The sequence below is a fragment of the Capsicum annuum genome, chromosome 5 (assembly GCF_002878395.1).
Source record: "Capsicum annuum cultivar UCD-10X-F1 chromosome 5, UCD10Xv1.1, whole genome shotgun sequence".
In the NCBI taxonomy this organism is placed as follows: domain Eukaryota; kingdom Viridiplantae; phylum Streptophyta; class Magnoliopsida; order Solanales; family Solanaceae; genus Capsicum; species Capsicum annuum.
This window is the reverse complement of record NC_061115.1, coordinates 106,097,372-106,122,025: the sequence shown is the minus strand read 5'-3', so window position 1 is coordinate 106,122,025 and position 24,654 is coordinate 106,097,372. Positions and strand designations below refer to the sequence as shown.

Sequence of the window (24,654 nt, the reverse complement as noted above, 5' to 3'; positions counted from 1 at the left end):
ACCCAACTTGAGTTGGGATCGAATCCACGAGGTATGTTGAAAACTACTAACTATTTACCCACAATGTAGACATAAAGTGAGACATAAATTAAAAAGGGAGGTGATGGTTTGAAAAGTTTTTTAAACAAAATTAACTTACTACCACTTTAGAGCAACAATTGTAGATAAGATTTCAATAGGAGAATAGTCTTGGGATTATATTTTCCTAGGGATAAAAAGTGAATGGGTACATGAGGGTCACATTCAAATTCTAGTTAATGAATATATGGGTAGGTTAGGTTAGGGGTTACACCAAAAATATCACCCATGGATTCTTTCGAATACCTCATGGGTGTGAAAAGAAAATCAACTCAAAACCTCAATTAGGCATCCCTATTTCTAGGAAGACGCCAAAGATATAGCAAATTCACCATCCATCCTTATTTCTAAGACAATGTAAAGGAATAAGCTAACATCTAATTTATATTTTCACTAATACTTGTCACCCACATCCCTCTTTCAAGGATAATATGGGATTTAGGGAAATTAGGGCTTTCTCCCATAATTTCCATTTAGCAATCAAATATTAGTGAAACCCAACATCATCAACCAAGAATTGAATTTAACAAACATAACCCACAAATATTTGTACCCTATTACAACATAATCCCAATTAAAATGTTTAGCTACTCATTAAAGTAAGGAAAAGAGAATTACCCAATTTGACATTCATTTCCTCCATTAAAAATAAAGCAAGAGTAATCCCAAAATTTCAAACTCAAATTTTACAAATAAAGATATCTTTTTGGAAGATTTAATAACAATTATGTCTTCTTACTAATTGGAAGTTTTCTCTCCATTAGAGATTTAAAGTGGTTGGAAGATTTCCCAAAAGTGAAAGGGTTTTGTCCTTCTGAAAATTAGAACTAGCTATGTGAAATGAATAATCTTCCCTTGGGAGAATTCTGCACCATCGTGATCGCCATTAGTTGATCGCAATCGTGACGCCTGCAATCACATTAACCTATCATGATTGCTATGCTTTGACCAACCCTTGACTGTCCGCGATTGCAACCCTCAAATTGTGATTGCGGTAACTGAAGTTGATCCCAGCTCCTGATTTTCCAGCTTTTGCACTAACTTTTCCCCTTTTGTGATAATTGAATCAACCCACAACACGGAAACAAGACACAAAACATAAGAAAAACCAAGGACCAAAAGGGAAACAAGTCTCAGCCAACCATAATACCACAAGAACAAGATGATACAAGGTGTATTTTACACCAAAAGCCAAAAACAAGATGAATATGAGATAATAAGATAATAACAAAAAGATAACAACACATGACTTTACAAGAACAAGAACACAAACACAATTACAAGAAGTGTAAGGATAGGAAGTGAGACATCAACTCTAACAAAACTAAGAACCTAAGTGTATGTCACACACTAAGACCCTTAATACTTGTAATAGGCAACACCAACCCTCTTACAATGATACAAGAGGGCGTGAACCACTCAAGCACCAAGGTTTTTAATAATATTTGGCAATACTAGCGATTCCACCATAGCATCACCCTCATTTTGAATTTGGTGGCTTTTCCAAGCACTAAACTAAAGTGGTACACTCCTCACACTAGATAGAGTTTGGTTCAAGTGTTACAATTTTCAATATCAATAAACAACTAAAGAACTAAAGACCTAAAAATAGTCTATTTATAGACTTATTACAAATATAAGTGAAATGCCCCAAAATCCCTTAATGAAGGAAAGACAAAGTTTCCTATGAAGTATAGTGTATGGTCGGTTCTTCGTGTGGGATATGGTTTTATTTTGTACTTCACTTGCACACTTCAAGTCTTGAGTTCGACGCGCACTCCTATAAGTTCATCTCCGTAATTATTCTTGTATCATCCTCTCCACCTTGAGAGGAATTTGCCCATAAATTCATGCCTTCACCTCATTCAATTGTCCAGTTAAAGGAAGCCACTCAAAACAGTCTGCAAAACATGGAGAACCCGCAAGCTCAATAACAACAAGTCTTGGCCGATATCTTTATTTTGAATTTTGGCTTCCTCTCTATCTTGAGCTTTACCTTCAATATCATCTGATTCAAGTCTCCTACCATCATACAAGCATTATCGTAGACCCCATATCCTTCATGTTCCTTTCTACCATTCTTCTCTACATGGATATATCAGTTTTGATAAACTAGAGCTTCAGTCAAAAGGGTTAGTTTAGTGAAGCGGAGCTTCAGTTGTGGATCTTGGATGGAAGGAATTTAAATTGGTGAAAGTTGACACCTTTGGTTAAGTAGATCTTGGATGGGAGGGTTCGATTTTAGTGTAGGTATTTGGCATCCAAGTCCTTATTGGACTTGATCAAATTATGGGGAAATGGGCCTAGTTATATCTCAGTTTTGAGGGCTTTTTAGAGCTTGGCTTGCGGCATTAGGTGATGGTCTTGGAGGATTGGTCATTTGAAGTAAAGTGTCGGGAGTAAAATCACAAGTGTCTTTCGACTCTCCATTTGATCTAACCTCTCACTCATCGTTACCGCATATGAGCCAATTCTTTCAAAACCCACATTCATCCTAGCCAGGTCTCGGGACATAGATAAAGGAGGGCCAAAATAGTACATGTAGCATTGTGGTTCACCGTATTTTGAGGGGATGAGGTCTTGGGTTCCATTACTCCAAAAAAGTCCATAATGTCACAAAGACAACCAACAAAGAACACAAAAATAGTCACAAAACGTCACACACAACAGCACCAATAAAGGTTCAAGTCTTGAACCACAACAACAATACCACATAAATTAAACTCGTATTGTTGTTGTAGTTGAAGTATGATATTTTTCAAACTTGAGTTGTTTAATCTCTCTCCTTGATGATGAATTTTTGGTTTTAGTGTAGATGGAAAAGGCTTTGGACTCTCTTTTCAAGAGTCAAAGGCTTCCATCATCTTTTAACTAAGTTGCACTAATTTGGAAAAACACCTTTTTGTAGTAGCCTTGTCTCTTTCCTCTTTTGGCTCTTCTTGAAAAGTGTTTGTCACCCTTTTAGTAACTAAGCTTTTTGAATGCCCTTTGTTTCTTTACCACTTTGGTGTTGTCTTGAAAGTATTCCTAAGACAAACACAAAGCCTTGTCTCTCCCTTCTCTTTTCAAAATCAGACAACTCTTTTTGTTGAACACCACTTCAAGAACAATATGACAACAATAAGAACAATATGAACAATAACCTCTTAGCTGTCTACCCTTCAACAACACTTTGACAAGAGCTCAAATCTTGGACTTTAGACTCAAGGGTTGTTAGTGAACAACAAGTTAACACAAGAAAATACTAATACGTCAAAAAATCTCCTAAATGTAGACACAAATCTCGGCACAAAACAACAAAAAGACACAATTTCGGCAAAGACAGCAAGAATGGATAGATTTTCTTCTTTTTGGAATTTTCAGTTTTTCAACACTTATTTTTTTTATTTTTCGACATAGAGAGCCCAAGATTGGTATTGTAGGAACATAACCAGCCTTAGATTTGATACCAAAATATAATGGAATCAACCCACAACATGGAAACAAGACACAAAAAATAAGACAAAGCAAGGACCAAAAGGGAAACAAGTCTTGGCCAACAATAATACCACAAGAACAAGATGATACAAGGTGTATTTTACACCAAAAACAACCGACAATAAGATGAACATGAGATGATAAGACAACAACAAAAAGATAACAAAATACACTGCTTTACTACAACAAGAACACAAACATAATTACAAAAAGTGTAAGGATAGGAAGTGAGACATCAACTCTAATAAGAACTAAGAACCTAAGTGTAGTCACACACTAAGACCCTTAATACTTGTAATAGGCAACACCAACACTCTTACAATGACACAAGAGGGCGTGAACCACTCAAGCACCAAGGTTTCTAATAATATTTGGTAATACTAGCGATTCCACCCTAGCACCACCCTTATTTCGAATTTGGTGGCTTTTTAAAGCCCTAACTAAGGTGGTACACTCCTCACACTAGAGAGATTTTGGTTCAAGTGTTATAACTTTCAATATCAATAACAAGTAAAGAACTAAAGACCTTAAACTAGTCTATTTATAGACTTATTACAAACATAAGTGAAATAACCCAAAAGCCCTTAATGAAGGGAAGACAAAAGGTGCCTATGGAGTGTAGTGTATGGCCGGTTCTTGTTGTATGATATGGTGTTCCTTTTCACTTCACTTGCATACTTCAAGTCTCGGGTTCAATGCGCACTCCTATAAGTTCATCTCTGTTATTATTCTTGTATCATTTTGTCCCTTTTAAGCTTACTTTACTTGTTTTCTTCTAATTACCTGTAAACCTACACATCATGGGAATTAGTGCATTCAAATGCAAATTTCACCTCATTTATGAAATTGAACCAGAGTAGTGTGCACAAATGTGGATGTCAATGAGTGGTAAATTTACCACTTATTAGGTGTCACGCACAAGATTTTTCTTAGTCTAAAATGGACACCAACCAAATATTCGAGATTCATTGAAAATTTTTATGTGAAAATTAACTATAATACCATACCAAATTCAATATTTCAAACTCAATGGAACCATCAAAACTTTTATCTAAGACTATTTTGAACAAATGTGGGGCCCACACCTATTGTTCCACTTTTATAGAATCCACCTAATAGCTGAAAATAAGTTCAAAAGTCTTGGGACCTGAACCAAGGGTCCTCTAACATAAAATCTTTATTTCGGAGCTGATGGATCCATTGAAATTCTCATTTGAGGTCATTTACTAAGATTTTTTATCCGAGGCCAATTTCTTAATAGAAAAAGCTTCAAAATAGAGAAATAAACCTAAAACTTAATAATGAACTATTCGATAATTGAACCATAGTTTGAATAAGTCATTAATGACCTTTAGCTACTGTCGGGAGGCTCAAAACACCAAAAATGCACATAAATTAAGGAAATAACCTAGAGAATTATTACTCCAAGCCTCTATTTTTACGTTTTGACCTATTAATAAAAAACTTGTTAAATTTTATTTAAGAGGGGTCATGTGGGATAATTCATAGTAAATGGAGTTTCTTTCTTTGAGAATCCGATTGTTCTATTTCCTTTAGAATATTGAAATTATCCTAGTTGTATTACTAGTTTATTTTTATGGGGTCCTGATCGAATCTCGATAGAGAGACATTCCATACTTGGTTTTTGCTATCTTGTTAGTTACAGGTACAACTGATACTTCTTTTTCGCATTTATGGACCAATCCTTATGTTCATGGATAAGGATTTCATTATTCTTTGCAATGTGGAGGATACTTGCAATCATAAAGGTTTGAGAGTATTGGATTGTCATACCCTAAATTTTTTTCTCTAAAAAATTTAGAGTTTTGAGCTCACTATATAGGTACTCCTCACGAGTCGTGAAGACTCCTCACAAGTTGTATGTCTCTAATCATTTTCTAACCAGTAAGTTGTTCATGGTTCCTCACAAGTCGTAATATGGGTCACGAGTTGTAGGATGGGACTCATGACCAAACTATTGAGATGGTGTAAGGTTGTTGTCTTAGTAACGTCTAAGACTCCATAAGTCATACGGTCAGGTCATGAGTCATAGGATGTGGCTCAGGAACATACTAGTAAGGATACCCTAAGTCACTGCCTAGAATATGAGTCAAGGCAATGACATGTACTCAGTCGTTATGAGTCATGACGTGACCCATACTAACTGGTGATAGGTTTCCTTGTGTTTTATTCAAGGACACTTTAGTCATTTCTTTCTTTTTCCAATTGTAACCCACGACCTAAAAACCCCTAAGATACCTCATAATCCTCTATTTCTCAATCTTAAATTTCTCTAAAACTCTCTCAAATCCCCAAATCAAGAACAAGCTAAGGTTTCTAAAGATATGGCTTCTAGAGCTCTAATTTATGATTTTCCTCGATAATTCTCAATACTTTCTGGCTTGTATCTCTTCCCCTAAACTTTTTTTATGAAATGAATATATTTAGAATTGTTATTAATATGATTAATTGATGGTTTTGGAAATTGGGTTGAGGGCCTTTGAATGTTATTAATGGAATTACTTTTCCCATGGTTTTTATGAATCATTCATGTTTTGAATTAATAATTTTTGAACTCATGGGTGCATGGGCATGGTAAATTAGAATGGAGGTTATGGATTCCCTGAGTAAATGGATTTGGAATTGAAATTGATAATAGCCTTAACCTATCTTATGAAATTGGCTTTGTAACATGAGTATATGCATATTGCAATTGCTTTTGGAACTATCAATTTGTGTAAAAGGCTAATGGAACATATATGGTTTTAAATTATACCTTGGGGGTCCTGAATTCCTTAGGGTGTCGTGAATTCCCCCAAGTTAATGGCTATTTAACATTGAACCTTGGGGTTTGTGAATTCCCTCATGTGGATGAATGATTGGAACTTATGGGGTTGCAGATTTCCCTAAGTGATGATAACTAAAATGGCATATTGATAATAGGTTGCAAGCATAGTTAGTATGATGATATCAATGGGTTATGACTTAATGGATGATTATTGGCTCAATGAATGAGAATGTGTACATGTTTTAATTGGGCTTAAAGGAGGCTGTGTAGTTGAGCCATGAAAGTGGAGGTCCTGAGGGACTGATACTGGGAACGCACATTTTTTAATGTAGAGGTTGGTCTTGATAACTGTGTAGTTATGTCACACTTTATATATTTGTATCCTAGATTGGCAAAGGATTGCATATTCCCCAGCCTTCCTTGATACCCTAGTTTGTGCGGCTAACATACATTGGGACCCTTTTAGCAGGTTGAGAGTTAGACCTATATAGTCCGTGATGTTTAGATGATAGTTTGAACTACATAGTCTAAGTTAATATTTTATCTCTCATGCTAAGCCTTGTTCCCTATCCAAAAATTATATATATAAATCTATTAATATGTGCATATGGTTTTACAATGATTTTGGACTGATTGATCATGGCATTATTGTATCATTTCCTTGAGTTACATGCTAGCGCTCAATCCACTAACCATTCCTGACAGTACCCAAGTGCACACACGAGTGTATGTGGTCTACCAAGTAATATAGTGGCCTTTAAGAAAGCCGAGTTATCGATCCCACAGAGACTAGATTTGGCAATGATTTTATTTTAGTTCACACTTTAGATTTAATTGATGCCTGAGTAACCAAATAAAAAGTTTGGAAATTCTAAATTAAAACTAAACAATGCGGAAATTAAAGGTCTTAAGACAATCAATAGGAGAAAACCTAGGGTTGAAGCACTCTGAACAATCATGTTATGCCATTGGATTTCATTCGTTAACTTGCTTTATCTTGGTTGTTGATTCAAAGGTTTAATTTCATGATTACAGTTTCCCCACCTCTAATCTTTTACCTAAGTTGAAGCTACACCTACATCATTGAGCGGGGATGTAATAATTCACTTAAGTTCTTGATAAATATCATCCTACATATGAATCAAGTAAGGTATCTAAGTATATCCCTGTCCTAGATACTAATTTGAATTCCTTATTTCATAAAGAAATACAAACCATACTCTGCCTATTCCCTTGTTCTCTCTCTCTATTCCCTCTCCTGAGTTTATAGGGTTGACAATTAATGTATTCTAAGGGTGATCAATCCTAAAAATAATTAAAATAATAATAAGAAAAAAAACAATAGTGATAAGCAAAGGAAATAAACTTAATCCATATCAATAATCTTATGTTCTTGGCTTCAACCCCATAAAGAGGGCATTTATCCATGCATAGTCATAATAGAAATCACAATTTTGTAATTAATGACTAAAAATATGTATGAACTAAATAAAATTAATAAAACCTATTAATTAAGTTGTATCAGCCCCTTGATCTCCAAAATATGTCAAAAGATCTGTAAAAATACAACATGTATATATAGCATACGGGTAAGCTAAGTCCTTGTAGGAGTCAAATTAGCTTAAAACACCTAGGTATGGAGTGTATCATGCATATCACCCTCCATATATGTGGAATGGGGCGTACGCCTCACCCTGTATTGCATAGGAGTGGAGAATGCGATGCATGCTAAATGCATGCACTCTCTAGAATTTGTCCTTCGAATTTTGGTTAAGTATTGGCCCTTCCTCTTTCCATCCCTTATTTTGTGGTGTCTTCCCCCATGAATTAAAAGACTATTTAACATAAAAATATCATCATATTCAGCTCCAAAATCAATTTACATCACCACACAACATGAATTAGAAGCACAAACAACCCTAAACCAATTACGATGAATAAAAAACAAAAGCTTACACTAGGTTGGTTTCATGATCTTTCCCTTCAAGTTTCCACTCTTTATTTGACTTATATGAAATTTTTACACTCCTAAAAACTCGTTCACATATCATAACACATTTAAAACCATAAGGAACATATAGAACTCAATAGAATCCAACAAGATAGACTAGAAAAGTAACTAGCTCAAGCTAGGAAAACTAGTTTTCTATATTGAAGTCAAATTGACTCTTATAAGTACAAACTTACTTGGAATTTACTTGGAACCTTATAAACACATGTTTTAACTCATTTATCTCATTATCAACCATTATATCTTAGAATCATCCTCAAAATAAGGCTAAAATGGCTAGAATAGGAATGCTAGAATGCATAAATACACCCAACATCAGTTCCCGAATGTTGTATCCCCATGCGATGTAGGTTCTAAAGATGATTTTGTTTCCTTACACAATGGTAGGTAACTTCTAGATTGTCCATGAGTCAGCTTTGAAGTGGTGAGCTTTTATTCTCTAGAAGGCCCTTATTTTATGGTCTTATCTTTACTAATGTCCTAGACTATTTTGGTTGGTTTTTGGCTATATCTGGGGGCATGTCTTGATCTTAGTTGATATTTGGTTTCTTAGAGTCTTTTATGGACAGGATGTGGGTGGATTTTGTATTGTGGATTCTTTGATCCTAGTTAGTTGATTTATCCATCTTGTTATATGTTCAAATCTCAGTTCTATCTTATTATATGTTCAGAATTAATATGTTGCTAGTTGTACTTTGTTTTGGTTACATAAGTCAATGGGGGTAGTCTCTAGTCCTTAGTGGACTTGAGATACCCATCATGACTAGGCCCGTTTCGAGTCGTGTCAAGCTTTGTATCAGAGTGTCGGTTCATAGTCATTGAGTGTCCATAAAGTTGTGTCAAGTAGATTCTTTTTTATGGGTGTGTAGCACACCACACTCATAAGAGAGAGGCTATAAGGCATTTATAAATGTTTCCCCCTTCTTGTGTTCTATTTTTGGGCTATATAGTCTAATGTCTTGAAAACTCCTCTAATTCTATTTGTTCGTATTTCTGGTCATGCCTCCTTGAAGATTTGATACTTTTGGAAAATTCTCTATCACACTTGAGGCCAATATGGATAGAACTCAATCTATTTATAGAGTTTAGATCCAATCTAGGGTCTGAGCTCCTGATTGTACTACCCCTCATGGAGTTCTACAGGTTCCTACCAATCCTTTTTAGGATTTTAAGGATGATGATATTCATGCCATATTACGCTAAGGAGAAACTTCCAATACTTAGTTTTATCATTCTATTCATCTGCGGAGCTAGTTAGTAGATTCTCAGTCTTATCAACCTGACCTTGTTGGTTCTATTGCTCTATCTTCTAAGGTCGCTAGAGTTGGCTAGTTTATGAGGTTGAATCCTCTGACCTTTACTTTCTCCAAGGTTGAGGAGGGTTTTCAAGGTTTTGTGGATGAGATAGAAAATATATTTAGGGTAATGTATGCCACTAACTTAGAAGGTGTGGAATTTGCTGCATATCAGCTAAAAGATGTGGCATATCAATGGCATGAGGAGTCGAAGCAGTTGAGAGGGGATGATGCTAAGTTGGCCGAGTGGGATGAGTTTTTGAGTGCCTTTATTTATCATTTATTTCCTTAAGAGTTGAGGGATCCTAAAGTTGCAGTGTTTGTGAACTTAAAGTAGGGAAGGATGATTGTGAAAAAGTATGCTTTGAAATTCCTCCAGCTGTCTTGTTATGCCCCAAAAGATTATGTCTAGTATGAGAGTGAGAATAAGGAATTTTGCTTCAGGTTTGTCTTGGGACTTGGTAGTAGAGTGTAAGACGATAATATTTAATAATGACATGGATATCTCTAGGATGGTGACATATGCAGACTGACAATCCATATCCTAAGACGTCTGGTAATCGTCACTTTCAGACTGACAATGGGTTAAGGGCACAAGGTGCCCAGTCTTAGGTTAGTGAAGCCTAATCAGCCCCACCTTATGCTCCTTGCATTTTTGTGGACAACTTCATCATGGTCAGTATGATGATGGGAGAAATATGAGTTATAATTGTTGTCAGTAAGGTCATCTGCAGCGACACTGTCCAGCTAAGGTTACTTTTAGAGCTAATAAGGTTTCGGTTGCTACTTCATCAACTCCTGCACCAAAGGGTGCTACTTCTAGTACCATCACTTGTCAGAATCATTGATGAGTGGTGATTTTACCACTTATTTCACTTATCATTCTTGCACATTACCTTCTTTTGAATTAATCAACGAGACATAATTTTGAATAAATTCACTAAGCTTCATGTGGTTTTGGTCATTCTTACGTATTACCTTGTTTTCACTCATTATTCTTGCACACTACCTTGTTTTCACTCATCGTTGTGGTTTTATTGAAAGATTGGACAAAATAACTTTTGACCTAGACTATCCTTTAGTTAACAACTAAGATTCATGTTAAACTATCATCAACCCACATGCTCTTACTTTTAGGTAGACATAATTCTAGGATTTCCTCCAAACTTGAGTTTACATCAAAAGTGTCATTTAGTGTGTTGTTAGCCAAAGCTTGTCACAAATAATTTCAAAACCAATCCCCCCCATTTTATTTTACATTTCGTGTTTGTTAGCACTACGGGTAACCTTTTAGTAATTTGAACACCCATGGGACTTGAAATTTATAATTTGCTCCTTATGGATTCGACCCCAACTCTAGTTGGGTTATTGACAACGACTGCCTCACCCCTCAAACATAGGAGTAAGTTGAGCATTATCAAAATGGCACCATTACCAGAGAGTGAAATATAGATTTTGATTATGTGGTGTGAATTTTACTTGGGTGCACCCGCAGTGAATTTAATTTAATTTCTTTGTCATTTTTTATCTTCGATTAGGTAAACATTATTATTCCCAAATCATTATGAGTCACGAGGACTCTTGGGGTTGGAGATCATGAAAGTGACATTTGTATCCCCCTCACTGAGGAGTATGGAGTATTTTATGTTACAAGTGTAATGATGCAATTGCTCCACTTAAAGGGACTTTGCAGGGGTGAAGCACATGAAGACCTGAATGCCTACTTAAAGGGCTTCATGGAAGATTGTGCTTCGATCAAAGTTGCATATATATCCCAAGAGTCTATCCAATTATGCCTTTTCCCATTCTCTCTCATGGGAAAGGCAATTCTGTGGCTAAGGTATTTGCCACCGAATCTATTACTTCATGGGCAAGTCTCACGGAGGCCTTCTTATGTCTAATACTTCCCACCATCTAGGATGTTGAAGTTGCGGGATGAGATTATTCATTTTTGCCAATACCACGAAGAACCGTGGTATGATGCTTGGGGAAGATTCAAGAAAACACTTTTAAAATGCCCCACCCATGAAATGCCAGAGAAGATGCTTCTCCAAATTATTTATAGGCCATTGGACAAACAAAATAAGGCCATAGTGGACAATGCATCTACTGGATCATTCATCAACTTGCCATATGGGATTGTTTCAAAAGTCTTGGACCAAGTGGAAATTTAGTGTAAGGGTTGGGACATAAAAGATGCCAAGGTGGCCATGGGGGATCCCTCCTCATCCTTTGTGTGCCACAGTAAAAAACATGAAGAGGAAAAGACCGATGCAAAGATGGTCAAAGTGATATCAAGCCTCAAACTCCTACTTAAGCATATGTTTGGTGACCAAATGGAAAGTGTAAGTATGATAAGTGCAAAAGAAGTTAAACTTTGTGAAGACGCGAAGGAGGAGGTAATTGATGACAAGTTAGGTGTGGTTCCTAAGAGATCAGAGGGTTTCCATCTTATCCTACAAGGACAAGATGGGAATCAAGGTCAGAATCAGGAAAGTCTAAGCATGACATATTATGAAAGTGGAGAGGAAATTGATAGAGTTATTTTGGCGCGGATCTTGAGTAGTGTTGAGAAGACAGGTGAAATGGTGAATGAGATTCGAAGTGAATTATCTATGCTCCACCAAAAAGTTACATCTCACTCCACCACCATCCAATAACTAGAGACAAAAGTAAACCAAATATAAAAATATCTCATGGAGAAGTAGAGTGAAGAAATGAAAAATGGGGAGGAGACAAAGGCGAAGAGAAAAAGGTCCAGTGATGAAGAGCTAAAGTTAAGTGAGTTATTGATCAGAAAGTCAATAGTTAATGAATGTTAAATTGTCTTTATGCCATCAAACCCCATTAATCTTCTTTCCCAAAATGGTCCTTAAGAAATGGAGAGCATGATAAGCTCAATAAGTTTTTAGATAAATTTAGTACCTTTTCTATTAATATTTCTCTTATTAAGGTGTTGCAAGACATGCTGGGGTATGCTAAATCTATGAAGGAGTTGATATCTAAAAAGAGGCTTGTGGAGGACGAAATAATGGAAGTAACACATCATTGTAGTGAGATTATGAAAAGCACATATGTCGAAAATAATTAGGACCCCAGTGATTTTACAATCTCATACACCATTGGCGCATTCACATTTTCTAAGGCATTGTCTGATCTTGGAGCAAGTGTGAACGCCATGCATTACACTATATTTCACAAGCTTGGATTGGGAAAGTTAAAGCCCACCAAAATAAAGTTGCTCATGGCCGATCGATCCATAAAAAAGCCCATGGGAGCCATCCATGATGTCTTCGTAAAAGTGGACAGGTTCGTCTTTTTGACCGACTTTGTTATTTTGGATTATGCAATAGATGTTGAAATTCCTATTATCCTTGTGTCACACCTCAACTCCTGTAGGGACGGATAGGCACCCGTAGCCGTAAAGGCCCGAGAAAACCAATTCATAACCTTGTACTTCTCACTCATGTAACAATGACAACCAAAGGTTCTAACCAACATGATATTATGTATCAATGAGAATAATTACATAGGCAAGCACAAACTTATATATACAACACTAGGCCGTTGGGGCCACCACGTGTAAAGGCAAACATTACCATAACTTTACATTATCCTACCAAGCCTCTAAAAGATACATACACTTAGTTAAGGTCGGGACAAACCCCCGCCCTACTCTTGACTCACTGCATAATACCAAAATATATAGAACAAACTCAGAAAGCCCCGAATTAACCTGAAGCTCACCAATAGTCACTGAAAAGACTGTACTCCTACATAAAATATATGGCAAACTAATATTAGCAACTAACCTCACATTTTGGCTATTTAACTTCACCAAATTAGAAATTGGTCAGTAAGCCTTTACTCTATCAATCAAGGGTGTTATCTTAACCTTTTTTCTCCTCTAATTACACCCACATACCATATAGTAACAAATGCAATAATTAGTTCGGTGGTGTACCACCACACTTTTCTTCTATATATCAATTCGAATTAGTCTCACCTTTCTCCAACATCAGCCTGGTAGCATAGAATATATACATAAAAAATAGTCCACAAAACACTCCTAAATCCCTTTTATTGTAGTAATCCATTATTGAACTCATCATCTCTTGAGTTCTCAAAAACAACACATCCATAATTCTCTTTCAAATTCACATAAAAGGAGAACAAAATGGAGAATTCACCTTAACTTAATTCTGCAACTCATTCTTTTAGTTGAACTCTTCAAGAACTTGAACTTTCCTTCATACTTTAAACCAAAGAAGAAAAGAGAAGTTCCTTAATATCAAAGAAAAGTGAGCCGATTGCTTGTTCTATATTCTGCCATATATTTATAATTAAGCACTTCTAACATCTTTTCCTAATCTTCCATGAGATAATTAAACAAAAACTAAAGTGTTTTCACTTACCTTGGGCTGCAGAGATTGGGATTTCTTCAAGAACCCTAGAAAGGAAAATAAGGTTGCTCCTAGTTTCTTAAAGAACTTTCGTAATTGATAGGAATCTAAAAACAGGAAGAACTTTTATCTGTTGAGGCATAAAAAGTGATACAACTTCATAATATTTTAGTACTTGAAAGAACATGTCAAAATACAAGGACAAAAACTAAGTTATCTAAGCTGATGTCAATAAATAAATAAATATGTCCACCTATGAAATAATTCAATGAAAAAATGAGTAATGCATTACAATAACTTTGGGAAATTGTGATAGGAAAAAAGAACTCATTTGGCCTTTAGATGATCTCTAATAAAGAATTAGTGTTTCACTTAGAGGAACTTAATTCAAGCTCATTCATTTACCTTGAACAGTTGCAATCAAATAAAAAGAGTAGATATTATTTTCATCTGTCCAAATAATAAAAGCAATAGAAAAACATACCCCTTATTAAACAATTTGAATAACTTTAGAATACTCTTTGCTGCAAAAGGAAAAAACTCACCCTCTTTGGAATGGTCACGTTCCTTGTTTACGTGATTTGGAACTTAGTTTTGGCTGTCCAATGGCATGTATTGTGCCATAATATCCCTGATATCTAGATCCCTATATGACTAAGAAGGTAATAACAATGGAATATTAGTGTATCCAAACAATCAATTAATGTCCATCACCAAGTATTTTAATGATTGGACAGGAAGCATGCATTGTCAAGTTTTGTGTTTAGGTATTCCATCATTAGTATAAAGCTAAGGATGTTATTAATTAACCAAGTATCATCATATATGTATATGTTGACATAGATAAACAAATATATTCGACTAATTTCTTTTTTTATCCAACGGATAATGAAAGAACAAGAAGATAAAATCAATACATATGCATAATAATTTTCTTTTCTTTCTTTTTTGGATAATCATGTTGTCTAGGCCACCTTGCGTTCACCTTGACTAATTCCATGGAATAATAGCTACCTCCCACCAGCAAAGATAATTTTTCTTTTATTCTTAATATACAACTAAGAGAGAAGCAGTAGGAGTGGGATTTATTGTTGGAGTAAATAGCAAATCAAGTAGTGTATTATATAAGATAAATATATCTTTTCTAAGTATGAACTACTCTTTCCTAAATCTAGTTAAAGAACAAAAAGGATGCCTATTTCTCAGAGATTGGTAATCTATATAATTTGAGTAAACTACCTTTCTATAGTAACTGCTGAGAATAATCTATCCATCAATTATTAATTAAAACTTCAGAAGTAATGTAAAAGGTCATTTAATAACTTCACCAAGAGTTTCCTAGAAAAGGTCAAATACTGTAAAAAAAAAGTTACTATCACCAATCAATAATATAAATCAAAATGATTTCTAAACTTATACTCCATCCGTATTTGTAGACAAAATATGCACCATCACCATCCATAGCTAATCCAATCAAAATACCCAAACTGCATCATATGTCAATTTGACTTCTCTAGCTGTCTCGCCTGCAAATGGAAGTTGTCATAAACAATTCTTATCATTGATGCATGATAATGCACATTTCTAAATAAAGTTAGACTATATAAACTTAGAACTGAAGTATATGCAGGTATTATGGTCTCTGATGTACAGTAGTTCCCATTACCACTATATTCATAACTGCCCCATGTATTTTTGCAGTTGCATTCTGGACATTGATATGCCTTATTTTCTTTACGTTCATCAATATTTATGAGGTGGAAACACATGACAAAATTAAATGATAGAGGTTAAAAGTTGAAATACCATAATAAAAAGACGCTCTACATCTTAGAACATCTCAGTTAGCATATGTAAACCGCTTATCTCATATAATTTTTTAGGCATACCCAAGTAGTTCATCTGTATTATTAGTTATTTTCACCAAAACCCCTTAGACCAAAAATTTTGCAAAAACTATACCAATAAGTATACTGAAAATTACACCTGTTTTACAATGCTCATTTCATTATTTTGAAAAACCTATCCTCCAAAAATTTCCCCTAAAACATAATTCTCCCCAATACAATAACTTTATCATAATGAAGTAAAATTTCTTACCTTCAAAACTTAACTTTTAACACCATCACCTTTAAACCCTCAAGACCCTTTCCCTAGGTGAGCCTGCAATTTTAATTTTCTAAAGCTAGCGATGCAAATATTAAAATGAAACAACCAATATTATCTCTTAGGTTAAATACAAAAAACATAGCCTTCTTTTCAGAATACATGATTTATTACTGCCAAATTATACAAGATTAAGGACAACTAAGTCCAGCAAACAGAAGTATAAGAAACAAGAATTGAACTTTCCATATACATGTCACATAAACAAACATTTCTCTCTGTATTTTTTAAATCCCTAAAATAATAAAACTAACATATGGTATTTTCAAGTACAAAACAAATTTAGAATCATTAAAATAGGGGCATTCATATGAATAACCCCTTATCCTAGAGATGTATGCAATTTTGAGACAATTCCAAGAGAGAATAGAACCACTTTACACAATTACGAACAATCAAATTATATTTAACACTTTAATCAAAGGTCAATCTATATTTTTATTCAAGCATTTGATCTTACAAGAAAACTTGTTGTCATACTTAAGAATAAGCAAAACTTCTATCTTACACAACATATTTCCCCAAATAAATACTAGAGTGAAATAGACATTATCAATACATCATTGCATTCTTTGTCTGGCTGCTCGAGCCTTTACTACATCTTCTTTTAGTTTCTACACAAACCAGTAGATGTGACCATGCAGGATGGGTATTATTAAGTACTATTCTATAATTGTTACAAAAAAAGAAAAACAAACTTAGCTTGGTAATATACTTGAAGACCCCTAGAATTCTTGGGACTCTAGGTCGAGCATTTATGGGTATTCAATACCATAAATAGTAGGTATCCTTTTTAAATCTTCTTCTGAGTAAGCAGGGATGAACTAATAATGCTTGTCCAAGCCAAAAACCTAATAAATATAATTATAACCTTAGAGAAGGGAAATGTGATGGATTTAACATATAATACAGATGAAGGTAATAATACCACAAATGAAATAAGGAACTCTAGCTAAAGAAGACATCAAACAACTGTACATGGATTTAAGCAATCAGAAAAATACAGGTAAATAATTTAGGCTGGAAACGCTTGGGATTTGGTATACTTCTGTTATCTAAGACAACTTTTATCCATGTGGTATTATGTTTACCTTTTCCCATTTTTATAACATCCCGGGTATTTGACCTTTGCAAAATTTCTTGGGTTTTGGGCTTACTAGACTTGGTACAACTCAAGGGTACCATTCATACCCTTAGATACAAGGTGAAGGATGGGTTGATGGTTCATTCATATGTTAGGAAGTTGGGTTGGCTCAGTTACTATCCAAGATATGAGTCAACATTATACGAGTTGTATGCTTACATATGAGGGGTACAATACCAAGTTGTATGGTGCTTGATTGGTTGGTCTTATGGAAACTGTCCATGATACAGTTTACGAGTTGGGCTGGTGTAGTTATATTGGAAATAGTATGTAGGGTATTAGGGAGGTCTAGGGTATGAGTTAGGGTACCCCTCATACCCCAGGGTACAGATTGCATGGGTGAGTCGTACCCTCCTAAGTGACTCATTTTTAGTTTTAAGTTGGGGGTAGACCAGATATTTCCCAGCCTAAAACCCTTATGTGACCTATATTATATAACCCTTGGTGGCATCTTATAACACTTGTTAAAGAATATAAATACTCCCAATACTCTCTCAAACTCTCTCTTGAAGATTGGAAGCTAGGGTCTCTACAAGTGTTCTTCAAAGGGCTCAAGAGTCAAGTTTCTCTCTGTAATCCTCTTGTACAAGGAATGTACTTCTTCCCTCATAGTTAGATCCAACTAAAGGCATGATTTAATATGTTTTCAACATTGATTTGTGAAATCATAAATGGTGGTTTTGAAGCAATGTTGGGGGCCTTGATGTATATTGTTTGGTATTAGTTTAAACTATGTTTTTACATGTTGTTGGTAATGGTTTGCACATGTGGATGCTTGTTTTTTATGGTTTAGTGAATGGGTCATGAGTAACCCTAATTATGATGGTTTATTCTTTGGTTTTGGTCTTGGTAATGGTATGCCCCCAACATGTTCAATAAAATACCAAAAAGAATATTTTCACTCTATTATTAAACTTTAATTGCACCTATTGCATGGTATGGTTTGGTAATGGAAACCTAAATGGATTTGGATTATTTTGCATGGTTTAAATAGTTTGAATGGTATAAATACTTTAAATGTTTGGAATGATCTAAAATGGTTTAAATGGTTTAGAATGGTTAAAGGGTAAGGTCTTGGTGGCTATGGTTGGCTTAAATAAAAACCTCATCGGGTATGTTGGAATCTACCAAGTGCATAAAATAATGAAATTGGTTTGAATAATGGTTATGGCTTAATTGAACATCCTTGTGGGGTACAATGGAATCTCCCAAGTAAATATATTAAAGGAACACTTGTGGGGTACAATGGAATCTCCCAAGCTAAAATAATAATGGCATGCTTTTTGGGTACATGGGACTCCCCCAAGTTAACTTGGTAATCAAGTACACGAGAATACTTTTTCCTTAAGAGGTCTGGCTAAAGAAAATATTTGCAAGTTATAGTCGTATGACGATACCACTATTAAAAGCTTTGGTAAATAATGAATGGAATAATGGATTAGTTAGTTGGAAATAGTTTTAATTGGGCAATAATGGCGAGGTGTGATAGCTAGCCATCAAGGTAGGAGTTTAATGAATGAACACTGGAAATCATGTTTGCTAACATAAGGGGTAAGGCCCTTTTATGATACTATAAGGTACGCGAGAATCCTCTAAGTACACTATACATATGTATCATAGAGGGTAAGGGTAATCAAGAATCCCTTACTCTTATGGTATCTTTGGTTCATGTATCTATATATATTGGCCTAGTAATTGAATTCGGGATCAGCTATTGGATTGAAGTAGTGAGCTTTCATAGTTTAGAAGGCATCTATTTCATGTCATGTATTACTTTATGTACTTTTGTCATTCATTGACTTGGATTATGGCTATGTCGGGGGCATATCCCAACTAGGTACTCTTTGGTTTGGTCTAGAGGCTTTGTATGGACAACTGTGGATCTGGGTATGGATTGGTTATGTCATATATATATAGAGAGAGAGTATAATTGTCTTAGTTTTAGTTTATGGTTTTAGTTTGGGTTTGAGTGGTAGGATTAACTTGGTTAGGTTGGCCATGGATATAGGCTTAACCCAAAGTCACCACATGGTGGATATATTATCTTGGTATATATTTGGAGTTCATCCTACTCACAGTATATCTTAGTTGGGTTAGGTATCAAGGGTGGTCCCCAGTTTGAGTTTGACTTGAGATTGCCCAGTACAACAAAGACACGATTCAGGTCATGTCAAGTTTGTATCAGAGCTTTAGGTTTTGGTGTTATGGGGTTTCCACAAACCTGTTTCAATTAAAGTCTTACTTATTAGAGTGTTATCCACCACACTTATAATTAGGAGGCTACAAGGCATTTAGGAATTTTCAACTTTCTTGTTGTTCTAGTTTTAGGCTATGAAGTCTAAGGTCATGAACCCTTCTCTAAATATTTTTTGGTTCACTTTTTAGATTATGTCCTCTCAACGATCCAAAGTTTGTAGAAACTCACTTGTCCCACTCGAGGACAACATGGATGGACCTAGTCTAACTAATGGGGCACAGACTCAGTCAAGGGTTGTTGCTTCTGGTTTTCCCTGTGGAGTCCTACCGGTATCTACTGATCCTACTTTGGAAGTTGTCACTCATTCTCGGTTATCTCAAGGAGTGGTTACCACTTCCTAGTTTTGTCATTCTATTAATCTATTAACCCATATAGTGGCAAATCTATCATACCAGTTAGGTCCTATTAGTATGGGGAGAAATAAGGCAAGGTCGAGAAATAGGCAAAGTAAAGGGGTCTTAGTTCTCTAAACAAATGAGAGGCCAATGGTGTAGTGGTAGTTAGTCTAAGAAGGAGAGTTGGGTGAGTCCTAACTCCTATTTTATGGCTTGTGCTCCCTACCTGAATCCATTAGAAGGCAAGTGTTTTTAGATTGGTAATAATTCTAGGGTATAAGGTACCCAATCTCGAGCTAGTGGGGCCCAATCCACATTATCTTACACTCGTTTTAGATTTTATGGTCGGTCGCATTATGGTTGTTGTGAGAAAGGGAGGAATCATTATTTTTGTTATGGTCAGTTGGGTCACATGCAAGGGAAATATCCTATAAGGATTACTACTTGGGCAAATAGGATATCGGTTGTTATTTCCCTAGCTCTTGCACCAAGGGGTGCTGCTATTGTCTCCGACAAAGGGGTATTGAAAACTCTTTTCCCATGGTGTGTATGGTTTACTTGGTTTAGGGTCCCCTCTCTTTTGTGGACCCATTTGTGATTGTGTATTTTGGTTTTGGTCCCATGGTTTATTTGAATTCTTTTCTTTCTATTTCTACCCTGGTAGATGACTCCATAATTACTAAAAGAGTTTGTAGAGGTGTGCGGTATCTGTTAGTATTAGTGGATTAATTTGACTTGGATATAGTGTATTTCGATGCCATTCGAGGGATGGATTGATTATACTCGTGCTATGCATTATTAGATTGTTGGATTCATAACATGGTCATTAGACTATATGATGAGTTGATTTTAGAGTAGGGAGGATGGTTTTGTTCCCTAACTATTAAGGGGAAGGGCTACATTATATCTAGGATTCAGAGATTGGCCTCAAAGGGGTGTCTCTATCATCATTTGGTCTGGGTTAAAAGTTCTAACTCAGAAGGTCTTTCCTTGCGTTTGTCTTTGGTAGTGCATGAATTTCTTGGGGTCCTTTTCTGATGACCCTCATGGTGTCTTTCAAATGGGAAGTTGGTTTGGGATTAGTCGTGCTTTAGAAAGTTGTTCAATTTCTATTCTTTCTTTATAGAATTTTTCTGATTGGGTTAAAGGAGCTTAAGGACGATTAAGGAATCTCATAGATGAATGATTTCATCTTTTCTAGTGTCTTCCTTATGGGGTGGACCATGTATATGCATATTCTACATGGGGTGCTTGTTGTAGTACGTGATGGTTGATGAATGTTAGGTTTGATCCTAGGTGTTGATTTTGATAAAAGGAGTATGCTAACTCGGGGATAATAATGCGGGAATGGTAGAGGTGATTTAGTAGGTTGGATGAAGTGTGCATAATGGGTAAGGTTGGTGGCTTGGGTAATACAATAGTTGAAAGTGTGACATATATCCTAGAAGTTTAGGTTGACCGGATAGATTGGAGGTTTACTCAATGGATAGGCTAGAGCGTGAAGTCTATCTGACTATGCTGGGATCTAGGTAGTATATGGCTGAATAAGTTTTTGGGTATTGGAAAACCAAGTATGCCTAGTGTACATCCTTGGTGATGCCCATTAGAGCAGAGTGTTGTGCCTATAGGTGGTAGGGGATGAAGGTTGGTGGTTAATCTAAAATTTTACCTTTAGCAATGGACTTTAAGGGAAATTCGGGTTGCATATTCTTATGGTTCTCTTCTATCTCGATTAAGAGAGCACTCTACTAGTGTTGCATGCATTCTTATAGGTCTTATGCCTAAGGTTCACATTTTGCATTTGCCTTGTTCCCTGGATATAAGTCTTGGCTTTACATTACATTATCTATGGTATATGTGGTTATGTTTCTTTCAGTGTCTACTTCTAAGGACTCCTTTTATGTTATGGTTCGGTCAGGATGATTCTTCATTATGACCTAGGTGGTTGTTATGAAGTACTTAGTTCCTATAGTGCCGTGTTTTATTTTGGGGATCTTTTCTTGGGTGGCATGGTAATTCTTGTAATTTGGTTCCTTAATGACTTTTCTTGTATTAGGATAGTAGTGGCTTGGGAAGCATGGTGAGGTTTTGAAATGAGAAATGTAGGAGTCCCTAAGTGGGGGAGAGTCTAGGGTGACTACTACAACTAAGGTTTTTGAGAGTAAGGTAAAGTTGTTGGCATGAGAAATGATTAGGAAGAAAAGAGGTGGTGGAAACCTTTGTGAATGTTTTAGGAGGGGTGCTAGATATTTGGAAGTATAGATCATATCATGGGTATATAAGTGGTAGGCTTGAATGTTGTGATTGGTAGATACACCAATAGTTGTGTTGGAAACTTCAGAAGCCTGGGGGAGGCATGTTTTATGAATTATTTTTCATGGTATGATTGTGTTATGGTTTTTGGTTTTCAGTTATAGGCTAGGGTTTATGATTAAAATGGTTGGTCATGGTTTTTACCTTGTCTTTTACTTATAATTTTGATATATAATAATGATGGAAGCAGAGTAGTGTTTCGAGATGGATGCAAAGAGTAGAGCCCGGTGGACTAAGTTAACTCCTTTTAGCTTTGGATAGGCTTGAACATAAAAGTGGTGGTGTACAGTTAGACTCAAGCTCTCATAGTGATGTGTCTCAGAAAATTATAAGTTGAATTGGATATTCTCCCTGGCATGAGTCCATTCATTCGATATTTATGTGGTTGTGTGGAGGTAAGGTATGGATAGTACTTTATTGGTTAGGTCCTTTGGGTGGTACTGGTATTTTGGATTTCTTATTCCTTAAGGAGGTCCCGGTGAGGATCCTGGACCGGTAAATTCACCGGTTGTGAATGAAATATGTGGCTCGGTAAAGGTTCCATGGTGAAACCAAAAGTCTGAGAAAGCCATTTGGGATGCAGAAAGGGACATGAAGTCTAAGGATTTGTGTTGGTTTTTTATTCCAAAAATTCATGCGAAGGGTATGTGATCTTTGACACATCTTTTTTTTCTAACATGGTTAAAGGTAAGGAAGGGTTCCTCTTGCACCTTTATTTTCTAACTTAGTTAGAGGTCGGGATAGAGGTGTTGGGGTGTAAATTGTACTTTGGGTATTGATGATTTTCTCATCTTGTTTTGTATCCTTATTTTCTAATTTGGTTGGAAGGGAAGTTTGATATGTGTTAATGCATTATCTTGTGCTTGTTCCCACCCGTACTTGTCATTCGAGGATGAATGATCCTAGTGAGGGAGGCTATAGCACCTCGGGTATTTGACCCTTGAAGAATTTCTTGGGTTTTAGACATGCTAGACTTGGTACGACTCTAGCGTACCATTCGTATCCTTGGATATGGTACTCAGTTCAGAATTTAGTTTCAGTACTCAGTTCAGAATTCAGTTTTAAATTCAGTTTTAGTTTTGCTTGACCATAGCATACAGATATCAATTATTCAGTTATCAAATTTCAGTATTTCAGTTTATAGATTATATTCAAAACATGTTTATGCTTGGCCATCCGTTCTCAGTATTTATAGATTTCATGCATTCTATTGAGTACTTCATCTTATTCATTTAGTCAGTTAATTACTCCAGTACATCAAACTATGCATATCAACCTACCTGATTTAGCATACCAGTACATTCAAAATACTGAACGCATACTTATTTCTTGCGCTATGATGTCTTATATCATAGGTTTGGACACTCAAATTCCCGATCATTCTTAGACTTTTCTAGTGTATCAGCAGCAGCAGCCATGGTGAGTCTTTATACTTTGAGGACGAGTTACCTTATATTCAGCTATATCTGTAGTTCAGCTATTTAGTCAGTCAGAGTTAGTTGGGGGATTCGCCTATCAACTCCACAGTCAGACAATTTAGAGGCTTCCATACTAGTACAGGCAGTTGGTCAGTTTTCAATTGTAATTATCAGTCATTTTATCAGTAATGTCAGTATTGTTTTACAGATATAATCAAAACTATGATTTTAAACCTTTAGGCATTTTTCAGTTAAATACTGTATATGACTGCTATCATCAGTATATTATTCAGTGCTCATAGTAGGTACAAGCTCATGGGTTTGCTTGTGGACCCTTCGGACTGTAAGCATTGTGTTGTGCCCAGGGTGTACCCTCGGGGCGTTACAAAACCCTAGCTCTTTGTCCCAAAAGCTCTTGAGAGAAATATGATATGTTTAGGAAGAGTTTCTAAGTGTTTAAGAATAAAATAATAGGGTAAATAACCTCCTAAGTGTATTATAAGTCATGGGTCCTTATTAGGGTAAGTAGGGAAATATCCAGAATACCCCACTTAAATCCCATAAACACCTGACACAGGGTCACGACTGACCCCCTTACGAGTCATAACCTCTTTTACAGTTGATACCCACCCAGTCGTAACCAAACCTCAACCATGTATCAGACACTGTCCATTATACGACTTATCCACCCAAGTTGTAACCTCAGCATACGATTTGTACCTATGATCCGTATCCCTGTCAGAATGTAACACCAGGAAGATCAAACACTGTCTACCTTACAAGTCACCTATATGACTCGTACCTAACCATACGACACTCACCCCTAAGTCGTATCCATTCCAGTGACCAAAACCATCCTACCAACTAATACTAGTTAGCTTACGATAGGACTTCACCACTAGTACCCCAGCATACTTATTGGATCTGAAGAATGGGATTATAGAAAATTTTCTAAGGGTCCAAACCTGG

At 35.9% G+C, this 24,654-nt stretch overlaps 1 pseudogene; it reads left to right on the top strand.

Moving 5' to 3' along the window:
- Positions 1-11,859: 11,859 nt before the first annotated feature.
- Positions 11,860-24,654, top strand: part of LOC107871903 — a 79,902-nt pseudogene continuing 67,107 nt past the window's right edge.